Here is a 13,790-nt window from a genome sequence, read left to right as displayed (position 1 = left end):
GTGCGTCTTACGAAAATTTCTCCAGAGGAGGAACATCCATTGCCGATAGGAATTTGGTTTGTGAATAACGAAGGATTATTCGATCCGTAACATCCTTCCGACGACAAGTAAGAAGAACAAGATCAATAAAGAATCACTATAAGTATTTATTATTTTTGTTTAATAATTCATGCATTCGAAACAACAGGCTCTCTCAGGTCAAAGTATCCACGATATATCACTTATATTTGTTTTTTTTTGCCAAAATTTTTTGTGGTCAATAATCTGTTAGATCCGATGGAATCCATATATATCTCCACAACAGTACGATATTGTCCACTTTGGGCTCACGCCCTCATGGTTTTGTTTTTTGAGTTTTACTCAAAAGGCCTCGTACTAATGATATATTTTACATCTTATAACCCCAGGATCTTTTTCATATATTTTCAATGTGGAACTTTGATTGTATTCCAACAATCTACCCCTCAAACAAAAGACCACTGGGAGTCCCCCTTTAACAGTCCCAATGGATCCCTTATTGGTACGGATCCCAACGGATCCGCCCTCTTAACAGTCCCAATGGACCCTTATTGGTACGGATCCCAACGGACCCGCCCCCTTAACAGTCCCAACGGACCCCTTATTGGTACGGATCCCAACGGACCCGCCCCCTTAATAGTCCCAACGGACTCTTTATTGGTACGGATCCCAACGGATCCGCCCCTTAACGGTCCTAACGGACCCCTTAATAGGAACTCCCACCACATGGATCCGCTCTGATACCACTGTTAGATCCAGATAGAATCCATATATATCTCCACAACGGTACGATATTGTCCACTTTGGGCCCATGCCCTCATGGTTTTGTTTTTTGAGCTTTACTCAAAAGGCCTTATACTAATGAGATATTTTTCATCTTATAATCCCAGGATCTTTTCCATATATTTTCAATGTGAAACTTTGATTGTATTCCAACATAATCAACAAACTAGTCAATTATTGGTCTTTGGATTCGCGCGTGAATAAAAGTTGCATCTTCAAACTTTTATATAATACTTCAAGTGTAACTAATACATGCATCTTCAATTTTCCCATATAATATCATGCATGGTCATTCATTTTCAAAAATTTCTTTTTGGAATTGTATAATTTTATACATTTTCCTTCTTGGTGTCTTACAATTCCCGTCCGGACATATACACCCAAACCAAAGATGTGACGAGATATGTAGGAAGATGAACGAGAAGGAAGAATTCCTAGAAAGAGAAGTTCCGCTAGAGAACATTACTGTCTAGGAATATACTCATCTAGGAGCACTTTAGAAAGACTGACTCAATCTATTATCCTGCAACCCGCTACTTAGCTTGTAGCGCACTAGAACATTTTCATCCAACAATGTCCTCTGCATGTTAGTCCAGGCTACAAGAATATTCTCGCTCAGGAATATCTCTCTAAGACCCAACCTCTTCACCTCTTAAATCTAACCATTCTTACTGATGATATCTTAAACATGGATTTGATAAGAGCAATGATATCTTTAGCATGAGTTTGACAAGAGTTGTCTAAGTCCCCAGGGCAATGAGGGTTGTGACTCAGGGACCTGCGATTCGATCCCCAGCTAGGCGTATTTGCAAGAATTTTCTTCTAAATGGGGAACGTAATCAAAGGATGCTGGGCATCTGGATTGACCGCCGTATGCGCTTCCCGATTTACCCTGGTGGTCGATGGGAAACTTCCGTGGGACCAAATCGGCCACCCCGAGAGATTGAGTCCATGAGACTAACTGGAATTTATTATTCTTTTTTGACAAGAGTTGTCAAAGAGAGGATTGATGTCAGCATATTGGATATGCAAGGTCTCACGTACTGTGTACAGGACCATGCCCCTGATAGAAGGAAAATGACAGCCTTATACTAATCCATACCTTTGATCATCTGTCAACACACATGGTAGCATACAAGGGAAGCTTATCTCATTGGTATATAAAGGGAGGCGTGTGCAACAACAAAAGGAAGATAGATTATAAATGAAACTACTTGTAGTACTTCTCATTTTGCTAAGTTGATCTGCTCAATTTCTTTTTTCTCAAGCCTTCTTCCTTTAAGAGGCAACGCTTTCTCTTTTAATGTTGTGCTGATTTGACCATCAGAGGGGGTCACATTGGCTATGCCAATCCCTGCTGATCGATATTGACGTGCAGGCAGGAGATTCGTTCGGATGCAAGGGATCAAAAGTTCTACCTGATTTGAACCTGAAGGGAGAGTTGCAATCGTGCAACTAGGGAGAGCGATGACAACTCGTATCACTGTGCATCTTATTTAATCCTCGAGCCCTTCCCTCTCAACGAAGATGAAGGATTTATTCGGGTGAGGGACCTGCCCGAGTGAAGGACTTGTTTGGGTGTAAGAGGACAGGAGCTATTGTCGTGCGGGTTTCAGAGCAGCTCGTTGGAGTGGATGTGAAGACTCCATCAGACTTGGACGCGTGGAGGGAAAGTGAGGTCGTGCTAGAAGGAAGGGCGGTCACTTCTTCATATTAAAATACATAATGTTCTACCTATCTTTCCTACGCAACACAAGCACGATTTTAAGGATCATCAAAAACTTTTAAAAAAATGTCTGATAATTTTTAAGAATTTTAGACAAAAATACTTGACAGTTTTATAAGTTTTAAATGACTCAAATTAAAAAGAAAAAATATATAGATAGACTTAGGGAACCATCATAGATATTATGGCAATTAACTATTGGCTATAAACTGACAGATGTCTCTATATGCATTAATTATATAAAGGGTATTTTAAGCATAATCAACATATATTTTCTTTCTCATTGTAGCACCATATATACAACATGGTCATTCATTTTTAAAGTTTTTTTTTTTTAAATCACATGATTTACATGCTTATTTTTTTTCTTTTTCATACAACACATGCATGCAAGAATAGAATCCAATAGCTAGCTAGTAGTTGGTTGGTAAATCCACTTTTGCAAAAGTGTTTGACGATTCTCCATTTGTGGATCGATGCATTGTATGGGTAAATTGGGTTGTCCTACGTGATACATGTGCACGCATGCATGCATGGATAGAAACATGCATGCATGGAAATTACATAATTCTAGGAATGAAAAGCATGCACGATAATGTTAAGGAAAGAAAAAATATATGAATTAATTATATCTTGAACGTTACATAATTCGATCATACAATATACATGAATTCAACCGCCAATAGTCAATTGGCTAGTGCACTTGATCATTACTTTTGGGCAAAAATATTTGATAGTTTCTTTTTTATTAATTTGTTCGGGCTCCTCCTCTCTAGAAAATTAGATTGCCTCCTCAACCATCGAGATCTTAATAACCTGAGAGATAACATGAGTTAGAGGTCGATTGGTTCTACCGGCACATCCACTTTGACGCTCAAATCATAGAGGAGATATATGCGATCAAGAAGAAGAAGAATTGGAAAATGAGGATGAGCTTTCTATGGAGAGGAGTTGCCCCTATTTGCAAGAAAAAAAAAATCATACCTGAGTCTTATCATCTTTAGCCTTTTATATATTGATCAGGCAGATCTTTTTCTCCGGTGTCACACATATTCTCTCTTCTTGAATGACCACCAATGAACAGGGGACGTAGCCATGATTCAAGATTACTTGGGGGTTGACACTGCTTGCTTGGGGCTGCTATCTGAATTTATGATAGAATCAAAAATTAAATTAAATTAAAAGGTATTAATTAATTTATTTTTTTAAAGGTGGGGCTGGAGCTCATCCTAGTCCAAGGGTAGCTCCGCCCTACTAGTGAAAGAACCAAATCCGACAATTGTTAGTTGTTTCTCCACTCAATAAACATCGCGTATTAGTAACGAGGAAAATTGGAGAACCGGATTTGACAACCATTATCTATTTTTCCATCCAACAAATATCAAGTATTTATAGAGGAGAATCTAGAGGATCAATTCTAACAACCACTACCTATTTACCCATTCAAAAGATATCATATCCCAGAAGCAGTTTTTTTTTACTAGTGGATTATTGCCGATCAAGCTGATCATTTAGGTTTAGGTGGGCAATTGCTTACTTCTTCTCTTTTGGCTTAAAATGTCTTAATTTACTTAATCTAAATTAAGTTTATTTAATTTCCATTATGTTAACTAATGAATAATTCATGTTTCACTAACGGATATGCGCTGAAAACAAAAGGAGAACACAAGAAACTCATACATCCTAAAGATAAATTCGGATTAAAAATAAATAAAGAAATTTAACATCAAGGAATTGGCGTAATAAGTGCTAGATTCCATATTGCTCTTTCTTGTTATATTAGGTACAACCCACCCGGCCCTATATAAGAAGAACCCAAGGAATTAATGGTATCTCTCCTCTTTTCCCTTAATCTAGTTAGAGATTCAAAATTACGGCGTATTTGTAGAATTTTCCTCCAAATGGGGAACGCAATTGCTGGGCATCTATTGGCCGCCGTATGCGCTTCTCGAAACCCTGGTGGTCGGTGGGAAACTTCCGTGGGACCGGACCGACCACCCCCAGAGATGTTAAGGCTACTGGGATTATCATTTTTTTTTTAGTTAGAGATTCAATTGATTTAGCAGTGAGATAATTTCTCAAACCTCGATTTGGACGAGAAATGCGGCCATGGTTATAGATTTTTGTTCTTAGTTTAGTTTGTTGCTTCAGTTTAAATTCGCTTTAGAGTCTGAATTTTCACCATTGAGGCGCCGAGTGTAGCTGGAAATGCACCCAATTCCGGCAAAAAAGTATTAGCTAGAGAAAGGTAACCAATTTAGAGAAGAGAAAAGATACAAAGAAATAAAACTTATTAATGATTTATCTACGAGAAATACAATTTATAGAGGTATTAGGGTGCTCGATCAATTGATATATTAATAAAGAAATTATCAATTGATATATTACAAAAAAAATCTAATTTAATAATTAATTTTTATTGAATAGTTCTCTTTTACTCCCGACAAACTCAACGGGAGATCTTTGACATTGAGTTTGCTTGTTAGTCTGGTGAAATGTTATCTGGATAATAGCTTAGTAAAGAAATCAGCAAGTTACGTTGATCTTCTGCAATAATATAAAAAATGCCTTTTTATCATCATCTATTATTAAAATGTTATCCACATAAATAAAAAAGTATCATAGATCCATCGTTATATTTGTAGAATAGAGAAGAGTTTGTCTTTGATCCAGAAAATTCTTGAGCTTGTAACCAATTAGATAACCGATAAAATCATGCACAAGGAGCTTGTCGAAGATCATAAATGAATTTCTTGAGCTGACAAACATGAGATGAAAAATTATGGTGAAAAAAACCCAAGTGGTTGCTCTATAAATATAATTTTTTCAAGATGACTATGAAGAAAAATATTAAAAATGTCCAATTGTCATACAAACCAATTAGAATTAACAACTAATAATAATAATAATCTAACAAATATAATTTTGTTAACTTAGCTAAAGGAGTCATGAAAGTTAATACTTGGTTGTTGACTAAATCCTTTGACTACAAGTCAAGCTTTATACCATTCAAGAGAACCATCAACTTGATGCTTAAGGTAGATACCCATCTAGAGCCCACAACATTCATGGAGGGAGTGCGTGGAACTAGGCTCTATGTTCCATTGCAAAGAAGTGTATCAAATTCTGTGGTCATTGCACTACGCTAATTCGGATCCTTGTTCGTTTGTGAAAAATAAATTGGTTCAATAGATCTTGAAGAGGTCACTAAGGCTCGTGGAAGGGGATATTGGGTTGTCATTGGTGGGCATACATCACTTAAGGGAAGCATATGACGTCACTTAAGGGAAGCATATGACGAGGAGCATTATCTTCCGAATCACTTGTTGTTGTCGGAGCAGCAACTTGAGGTAATTCCGATGATATAGGGGAGTTATTAGAGAGCTCCAGAGCAAGACCTAAGATGTCATCACTTTCTACAATGTTAAGTGGCATCAAAAAGGTGCCACTTATATCTAGAGGAGATATTAAAGAAGCTGTTGAAAAAGAGAATAAAGACTCATCAAAACTAACATACCGTGAAATATATATTCGTCTTGTTGGTATATGCAAGCAACGATACCCATGGTGTAAATTACTATAACCAAGGAAAACACATTGTAGTGAATGAGAATTAAGTTTGTGTTTAGAGTAAGGGTGTAATTAACCACGGATAACATACGCAATCAAAAATTTTAAAAAAATATATAGTCAGGAGTTTGATTATAAAGTTTTTAAAGGACATTTATGATTGAGCAATAGGGTAGGAAGTCGATTTATGAGATATATTGCAGTACAAACAACTTCATCCCAAAATTTACACACACGAAACTATTGCATGAGGAAGAAGAGCTAACGTGGTTTCAACAATATATCTATGCTTTCTCTCAGTAGAGTCATTTTGTTTTGGAGTATGAGGGCAAAAGACTCAATGAACAAGTCTACAAGAGACAAAATGACAATAGAGAGCTTAATATTCACCTCCCCAATTAGAATGAAAAGAGAGTATTTTACGATTAAAATATCATTCAATTTATTTTTAAAAATAATAGAATATGTCTAATAAATCAAATTTTCTTCAGAGTCAAGTATATTTACTAAAATGATCAATGAAGGTAATGTTAATACCGATTGAATTGAAATATTTTTACAATGGTATGATATTGTCCACTTTAAGCCTAAGCCCTCATGGTTTTATTTTTGGGTTCAACCTAAAAGGTCTCATACTAATGAAGATATCTTCCATCTTATAAACCCATGATCTTTTCCATGTATTTCTAATGTGGGATTTTGATTATATCTTAACAATCCTCCTCTCAAACAAAAGGTTATTCTATTAGGAGCCCCCTACCATTATCCTTATATGATCTGGGGCTGAACTCCCCCTCATATCATTCTCCTAATGGTCCGAGCCTCTCCTACCTCCTTCATTTTTTCTGAAGGTCCCAACATGGCTCTACATCTCCACATGAGTCTACATAGATCATGGCTTTGATACCATTTGTTAGTACCAATGGAATTAAAATATCTCCACAATGGTATGATATTATCCACTTTGAGTCTAAGCCCCCATGGTTTTATTTTTGGGTTCAACCCAAAAGGTCTCATACTAATGGAGATATCTTTCATCTTATAAACTCATGATCTTTTCTATGTATTTTCAATGTGAGATTTTGATTGTATACCAACAAGTAATATAATATAGGAAATCTTGATTAGATAATACAGGTGCAAAACCTCAAACATCTGAATTAATTAATTTAAATGAAAGATTAGAAACATTATCAGATGAAGAGAAAGGTAGTTTATGACTTTTAGATTCCATGCAAGCCCTACATGAATGAGACGGAGAGGAGCTAAAGAAATTGATGATCGACTGAACAATGCGAAGAGAAGGATAACCAAGTCGGGCATGCCAAGCTGATTTATTTGTACATTCATCAATGAAAGCTTTAATTGAAGAACTTTGAAGATAATAGAGGTTATGTTTGATTCTCCTATAAAATAATATAGTATTTGTTCCTCTATCTTTTATAAGATAATGATTACGATGAAATTCAAAGATGACATCATTATCAAGACAAAACTGACATACGAAGAGTAAATTTTCAGTCATAGATTGGATGTGAAGATGTCGCGCATGTGAAAAGTACGATTAGATAAATGAATATATGTGTTTCCAAGATTAGTAATTTGCAAACCTGAGTCATTGCTTACTTACACTGAATCCAAGCTATAGTATGATGTTACTTTTGTAAAGATATTATAATCTGATGTGACATGATGAATTGTTCTAATATATATTAATATACCATTTAGTAAATGAAAACTTTGATGGTTTACTAAGAATAGACACGGACAAAAATACTTTAGGATAAATTTACGAAATAATAGATTGTCTTAAAGGTATAAGATCACCGACAAAATTTATGTCAAATCATTTAGGACATTGAGTACCAATTGCTTAACTCTGAAATAAATTTGACATCTATGTCAAGTATTCCACATTCAAAATAGAAGCAACAGGAAAAAAAATAAAAGAAAAGAGAGAATAAGAAAAAACGACCGTAAGGGAAGAAAAAAATAATATATGCATTTGTGACGGTGATAAAAAAATCACTATGAAGTAAAAAAATTTAGAAAAATTAATAATAACTCTAATACGATATTCTAAGTAATACGGTATTAAAGAAAGTATAGAAACTGTCAGTTAATATAAGAAACTGGGAATCTACCTTTTCTTTTAAAGGTTGGATGTTTTTTCAGGTTTGCACGCATTCGTTGAGTATTTAGTTTCTTTTACAGAGTTGTGGTTTTTATCATACGTGAGGAGGCAGCCAAAATCCTACGAACTCTACGAAAGGCTTGGATAAGTTGTCTGCCAGGAAAGGACGATGGCCACGAGCTCTACGAAAGGCTTGGATAAGTTGTCTGCCAGGAAAGGACGATGGCCCCTCCACTCTTCTGCTGCCTCATCGGCGCTGGGCCTTCGCACCCAGGTTGCCTCCAACGCGGATGGTACCTGCGCACAGCTCGTGCTCACCGACACGAATAGATGGGAGCTCGTAGCCGTCGAGCGAGAGGAACTTGCGCTCGTGGGACATAAGGACAAATAGGTCAAGGGTTAGAGGAGGATCAGTGTTGAGGGTAAAAATGATCGTTCAATGCTTCCTGCATAAATTGTCTGTATCCTTCCAAGTTGGCATAGAAATTTTTTAGGCCAAAAAAAAATTAAGGAAAAAGTTTATGGCTTTTTCTTTTCAAATTTGTATGCAAATTATCAAAAGAAAGGAAGTCCATTTTACACTTTTCCTTCGTTGGAGTTGTAGGCTGAAAATGTATCTTGATAGCCAGCTGCATCAACAACCATGGCTTCATTATTTGTAGTTTATTTAACTTCTTAATTAGAGTGCATTCGTTCTCAAAGTTATTGCATGCATCAGGTAAAATTAGAGCCAGATTGTTTTACTACTCTAGTTTAAGCTTTGTTAATTGAACCTTAACCTTCTCTTCCACTTAGGTGTAATGGAAGAGAAATGTTGGTCTATATGAAGTGAAGTTCAATAATTATTTTATATTAAAATGATACGTCACAGAATATGCATGAACATATCCATACAACAATTCTGTTTTCTTCTTATTTTCTCTTTATTGAGGTGGTGTTCTTACTGCAGCCCAAAGCCTTGAACCACTCTAGCTGATTGAAGACTCTAGGATAGGCGAGAGCACATGCGAGACGGAAGATTGAACCAGAGGGCTCCCATAAGGATAAGGCTCGAAAGAGAGTTAGGAGCGACTAAAGAATGACGCGCGAGACTGAGGTAGAGGGCCCACCTTTCACGACTTGCTGGAGGGGGATTGACTTAGATAATAAGTCAGTCAGGTAAGTCAGTAATTAAATTAGATAGCAAAAAAGAATAAAGGTCTAGGGAAGAAAGGGCATAAGGTCTAGGTCCAACTGGGCTCGACCATAAGGGAGAGGGTATGAAATTCATTAGCTCTAAAGTCAGGTATAGGGCAATTAAGTTCATATTTGAATTTGAATGACACGGATGTGATGAAAGAAAGTATAAGAATCATAAAAACTTATGTTAGGGTTCAGACTGATAAAGTCAGCCACCACATAGCTACTGGAATGAAAGGTACTAAATGAAGATTCTATCTGAAGCAAAAACTTCTTACATTACTAATGATCTGCCCCGCACAGAAGGAACTTCTTACATTATAATGAGCCCTTGAGCACTTCCCCTCACCTATAGAGTCTAGACCCCTTTTTCCCATTACTTTAGAGTAGAGCACTTCTATCCCTCGGACTAAATTACATTCAAAATAAGGTTATCCATAAAATGGATGAGATGAACTTATGACATACCGAATCCCTCACCCCTTACTCCCTGTTCAAACCCCTCTCATTTGATTTACGTTATTGCCCTGCCCCAATTCTCTTTATTCTATCGTTCGGTACCAAAGTGATTAAAAACCTTCTTCAGTTAGAGTAGAACATGTGTGACGCATCTACTGATCTCTGAACTCCATCTTTCAGTCTACTATTGATTGAAAGTTTATTAATAGAATGAAGGGTATCCCCGAGAGGGCGAAATGAAGATAATATAAGAATAATCATTGTTTGCTACGTGAAGATAGAAGATAACTCTAGACCATAAAGAATTATAATAAGATTCTAGTACCATAAGGAGACATCGTGATCAATTTTAAAGAAAGTGAGAAACCCGCCTCAACTGACTAGGGACATAGGGGAAGGTACGAAATGAGGAACTTCTCTTTGTTTGCGACGTCCAATTCATCTAATTTAAGAGAAAAAGAGAATCCAAGTTAGCGACGTGAGAACTCTCTAGTCTTAGGGAGAGTGACTGGAGAGAGTGAATGGCACATGCTGGTATGCTAGTCCACTAGTCCATGTTAATCTATATTCGACTGTAGCTTAAAAAGGCTGGTTCACTATTATTAGATCCTCATACGCATTATGACTAGTAGAGAATCTAACTCCTTAATCTAAGGGGGGGGGGTTCAGTGAGTCAGACGCAAGGATGGGATCGATAGTTATCAAGTGAGGGAGTAGTTAATTCTATATTGAAATAATAAGGGGCACAGACTGAACCCGCTATTATTAGTCAGACTAGGGCTCAAGGCCGGGTCAAAGGCAATTCTAAACTCCTACAGATCTGCTGGATCTAGCTCTAATATAGACTGATGCAAATCTGTCATTATACTAATTTAGTCCCTCTTGCTATCGCTCGAGCACTGAGTTCTCACTCTTTCCTATTGCACTTAACGTCAGTTTGGGTACAGAAGGAAAAGCCCCAATAGCAGGAGCATCCGAAGGTGCCATAGCTTTACTCTCAAGTGCCTAACTAGTCCTTATTAAGGTAGAGCTAACTACGATTATTGAATATGAAAGTCTGCCCTCTCCTTTATGGTCGAGCTATGTAATAACATCAGCTACAGTCGAATATCTTAATGATGTAGTATATGAAAGTTAGGTTCTTTTCTTTCCGCCTTATCATATAGGGTCTGAAAGAGCTCGAAAGGAGAACAGGAAATCAAGCAATAATAAGATAAAGTGCATTTTTCGTACTCTGAGTTGATAAATTTAGTTAGTAGTAGCCATTCACGTTGGTTAGAGGATGGAAAGCAGTTGTGAGCTCAGCTTCTGGGAGAGGAGTTGTATAGAATCATAATATTAGATATGAAATATACCATTACAATTAGAGCTCTTAATCTGTGTTCTATATATATATATGTAGAATATCTTCATCTTCATCTGCCCCAGAGTTATCACATCTCCCTCACCTTATTCTGTCGAGCACAGCAAGAGTAGTTTCATTGCTTTGGGCCAAGAGCTCTTTTCCCTCACCTTATTCTGTCGAGCACTTTTCATCCCTCAGTTCTTTCTATAAAGTGATGATCGAGACAGCCCATCTTATTTCAGTTCAATTCCAGCCTTGCCGGAGTGCTCTTGAGTGGACTAGTGCTCTTTATGACATAAGTTCAGTCTTTGCCATATGCTTGACACATGCATTAAGTTTATGATTTGAACGTCTTGAATTCAAAGATCATAATTATCATTCTGTGCAGGGAACCTAAAGAGGAATGTCATTACGACCAAAGGGTAATTAACTTAACTGGGGAACTGAGAGTTACAAAGTTTAGTGGGGCAGATTAGAATGCTTTGAGAACCATGAATGCACTTCAGGCTAGGCGAAGATGCGCCCAAGGACATAATTAATGTCATTTCTTCCTAGCACTAGCAGATCTCAAGTACTTATGAATTGCCATGAACAAGGACCTTAGTCAGGCGAGCGCTAAATTGATCTTAGCTCCACTCGTTCCGGTTGCTGTCAGATATTCATACAGAATGAAAGCGTAAACGATGACAGGATAAAGGAAAGGGCAGATCACGTAAAGGGTCTCTCTATATGCTAGGAGATTAAACCTCTCTTTCATGATTGAGTCTCCTTTGCCCCGTCGGAGAGTCCCCAACTAATATGGAATTGACTAAACTAATATGGAATTGACTACTAGACTTTAATATAGGGCGTTCGGGCCATTCACTCTGACCTCCCAAAGTCAAAGCCTAAGAAGATTACCTTAGGTGGCGCAAATTAATTGGGTCTTCCCACCTATAGCTACCTTAAGTTATAGCAGTGGAGACGAATAACTATTCTTAACGTCGCTAACTCTTCTTATATTACTGGCACTTCATCCCACCCAGTATAGTCTTTCGAGCCTATCCGGGTCTTCGCTCTTCCCTCTAGCTAAAGAAATTATATGTGAGCTCTTAATGAGTAGCCCTAAAGATGTTCTATGTATTTACGAGCTATAGCTCTCAATCTTTATTCATTCCATCTCCTTGACTTTAGAGCTCTATCATACGTACTCCATTATGCCCCTAGAGTAAGGAGACTGGAGGCTCTGAACACTGCTTTCGTACTGAACTTCACTCTTATTTAATTGACCTCAAACCCCATTCTTTATCAAAATCTATTTGATGCCTTCCTAGATGCAACCTTGGGGCAGTTTAGGCTCATAAGACATGATTCCCTACTTGAAGTGATCAATAGATTCATCTTAATCCTCTTTCGCCTTGATAAAATAACCTATGATATAGAATGAAAGGAAACCCGAACCAACTTACTCAGTTTCTTTAGACTATAATAAAGGTCTTGTCTCAAGTTTAGTACGAATGACTTGTGCCTACCTAGGTGAAGAAGGTGCATCTAGGTCTTTTTATCAAGTGACTTATTCCATGGGGCAACGATCACTAATTTTAAAGAAATGGTGAAACTGCATATAAAGACTTATGCCAGAGAAATTATAAAGAAATGGGAGAGAAATTATAAAGAAATGGATAAAGCAAAAAAAAGCATTTGCCTATAGACTGAGCTTCAAGGTAATGTAGAAACTGATAAACTTCACTAGGGTTCTTTCAAACTAGGCCTTTGTCTATAGTACTAATTTCCGCCTCAACAGACTAGAGGTCCGAGGTCAATTAATTAATCTAGCTAGGTCCCTTCTCAAGTTCAGTACGAAAGCCTTGGCCTAACTCATTCTAAGTTGCAGCTTCAGTAGCTCCTTAAGTGAATAGATTCATTAGGCTCATTTATTAAATGTCAGAAGTGACGAGGGCCGAATGGAATCGCTTTAAAGTTAATATGGCAGGGCCCTAAAATAAATATAAGTTGTAGATAGGAGCTCTACCTTATATAAGCAAAGGAGGGGGAAAGGGGGGATCGACTGCAAAGGAGAGGGTAATGAAGAGCTAGACTGCAATGGTGAGGGAAAGAAGATGCTCAGGGTCAGATCTTGAGACATTAACTACATGAGGTATGAAAATGCGTCGTGCAAATCTAATTATAATGAGGGTGAACCCGTTCGCTAAAAGGCATTAGTTACGTTTAGTTTTGAAAAGAAGGATCATTCTGCTAAAGAGTGAGAGTAGAGTGTGTAAAGCATCTTACTAATTGTGAGATCTGAAAAAGGCCTCCAGAAGTTCAAGAAGAGCTCTTAAGACTAATAAGAGGTACGACTATGAACTAAGTGCGAGACAGAGGCTGGCGCGAGTGATAACTAAGCGGTTAATTGCCGATGCTCTGAGGAAGACTTGACTATAGAAGAACCTTAAGGGAGTCTGGTCTTATATAAGGAAAGACAAAAGAATTTAAGGATCTCCTATGTAGAAGAGATGCATATTCGTGGTCTCAGCTAGATTGAATAAACGATGCCTTTCCTCGAGAAAGCAAACGCCCAGTAGTGCTTCGCAGTA

The sequence above is a fragment of the Curcuma longa genome, chromosome 5 (genome assembly GCF_044706935.1).
Source record: "Curcuma longa cultivar G26 ecotype Majalengka, Jawa Barat chromosome 5, ITB_CL_G26_1.1, whole genome shotgun sequence".
Taxonomy (NCBI): Eukaryota; Viridiplantae; Streptophyta; class Magnoliopsida; order Zingiberales; family Zingiberaceae; genus Curcuma; species Curcuma longa.
Note: the sequence above shows the minus strand (reverse complement) of the source record.